Here is a 2,790-nt window from a genome sequence, read left to right as displayed (position 1 = left end):
CACAGTATGCACCAACTTCATTTCAGTTTCAGGTCATAATAAGACCCAGAGAGGCGTCGCCATTAACTACATGGAGATTGTACACAAACACAAACCACCGCAAACCAGGGGCGGAAGGATGGAAGGATACTACCGTCGTACCATACCATGCCATGCCACACCAGTACCACTATAGTTGACGTAGATCCTGCTTGGAGATCGCCGTCTCGCAAAAAGGGCAAACAGCCGATCGAGGACGACGCGCGGCGGTGGCGGTGCGGCCGTGCAGGCGCCCATGGGAAAGCTACGCCACCGATGGATGAATGCCTCGTCCCGTCAACAGTTACCCCCCTCTGGCTCCACACGTACGTACTCATCCGGGTGCAGTACTTTGCAGCTAAGATACATACGATCCATCCAGGATCCAGCGCGCCCGTGTATCCAACCGGATCCGTCCCATCCGTGTCGACCACGACGGCGCGAAAGCTCCCGCCGGCGCCGCGCAAGTGGTCGTCTCCCGGGAAGAAAAATCGACGCCGATGGGTACGTGGATGGATGGATCGCCCTAGCTAGCTAGCAGTGTTCATCAGTTGCGCCATTGACATTGTTAGCCTGACGGGCGCTGGCTAGCTGCCGCACGTACGGGTCTCTCTGCTCATCGTTCACCTGGCATCATCGCTCCTCTCCTACGAACCACCACCGATACTTTAAAAATCTGTGCACAGCGGTTTACTACTTCCTCGATACCCCGATATATCATATATGGCTTTGATACGGGTATTCTCAAAGTATCTCCTTTTCAATTTAAGAATAAAAAAAAAAGATGGTGATACGAGTATCCTCGAAGTATCATCATTAAGTATTGCTTCTACCTTTATGCATCGTTGATCTGTTCATATAGGTAGTGGACATGTACTGTACTAATGTAGTAGTTGGATAAAAGTGTTTGCTAAAAATATTGTTTGTTGGATAAAATTGCTTGTTGATGTTATCGGCTTGCTACTTTTTGATTTTTGTGACGTAAAATTACTTGTTGATGTTGTTGCTGCCTCCTATTGCTAGGAAGGAAGATACATGTATACATCATGGTATCTTTTAGTATTTTTCATCGTCATTTGAACATTATTGATGTGTATTGCTTAGTGATTTTAATTGTTCATAGGTGAGAGTTTCTATATATTTATCGTTATGAGAATAAGGAGCTCAATGAAGATTGTGCTTTTTATATCGTTATCAAGAAAAAGCTTGTAAATCGTTGAAAGAAGAGTAGTACCTTCTTCATTATTGGGCTCACTGGTGTAAAGCAATGTTGCTCTTTGTATATATTTTTCATTTAACAATCTTATGTTTTTAAATTTAAAAGGTTTGTTGATTTTATAGTCTCATGTTAATAGGTATTACAGTTTAAATTGAGTTGGAGCAGTCTATGACCGTGTTACCCCTTGATGATAGTGACATTTTTTTAAATAAGAAATAAGAAGGCATGAAAGCAATTAGACAACCAATGGAACGATATTTGATCTCATATCACACATTTTATTATGTTATTTCTTTATTAAATATCATTATTATTATTTTAAAGGGAGTAATGAAAACCCTAGCCTGGAACTGCCGTGGAATGCTCTCGTCCACGGCAGTTCGAGAGCTCTTGTTGACAAGGGCGGGTGAGAGTGGATGTGGTTTTTTTTGTCTGAATCGCATCTGAATAAAGCAAAGGCAAACGAGGTCAGAATTAAGTTGGGGTTTGATCACGTGCATGTTGTAGAAAGTGATGGGCGAGCGGGAGGACTTGCACTCTTCTACAACAATGCAAATGAAGTGGTGTTGATCTTCTCGTCACCAAATTTTATTGATGGGTTTGTTAAAGATGGGAAGGATGTAGCATGGCGACTGACTGGATTCTATGGTGAACCTAGTTGGGACCTTAAACATCTATCATGGGCTCATATGAGAACATTGCACAGCAACATGAAGGGACCATGGATGATTATAGGCGACTTCAATGAGATTTTAATAGCTAGCGAGAAGGAGGGGGGGGGGGATATTAGACCTTCACACTGTATGCAAAATTTTAGAGACTGCATGGAGGAATGTGGACTCCACGAAGTAATGCACATTGGGGATCAGTTTACATGGAGTAGGGGTGTGATCAAGGAATGACTTGACAGAGCGCTATGTAACGAAGCATGGGCAGAAAAATTTCCATATGCGACAGTTGTGCATGAACACCACACCCATTCAGATCATCGGCCACTACTGCTGGATACACAATACTATGCTGATGCTTTGACAAGGCAATCAAAAGGTGAAAGAAGATTTGAAGCACGATGGTTGAGCGAAGAGACAGTAAATGAGATTGTCAACACTGCTTGGCAGAGAGCACATCTTGCAGGTATTGGGCCATCACTGTCGGATCGTACCAGAGCTGTTAAAATGGATTTCGTGCAGTGGGATCGCCAGACCTTGAAGGGACCTAAGCGTCGGATTCATAAGTTGGAAAAGGAACTAGAAAGGTTAAGAGGGGGACAATTGACTAGTGAATCAAGACAAAGAATAAAGGAAATACAAGTCTTGATAGAAAGCTTGTTGGACCAAGAGGAGATCATCTGGTTACAGAGAGCAAGAACAAACTGGTTGATGCATGGCGATAGGAACACCTCTTTCTTCCATAAAGCTGCATCAGCTAGAAAGAAGAAAACTGTATTACAAGACTTATGGATGATGCGGGGGTATGGAGAGAGGACACACAGGAGATCAATTCGATCATCACAGGGTATTTCCGTGAGCTATTCACATCCCAAGTTTCAGTGC

This window comes from Hordeum vulgare, chromosome 2H (genome assembly GCF_904849725.1).
Source record: "Hordeum vulgare subsp. vulgare chromosome 2H, MorexV3_pseudomolecules_assembly, whole genome shotgun sequence".
NCBI classification, from domain to species: domain Eukaryota; kingdom Viridiplantae; phylum Streptophyta; class Magnoliopsida; order Poales; family Poaceae; genus Hordeum; species Hordeum vulgare.
This window is presented reverse-complemented; position numbering follows the sequence as displayed.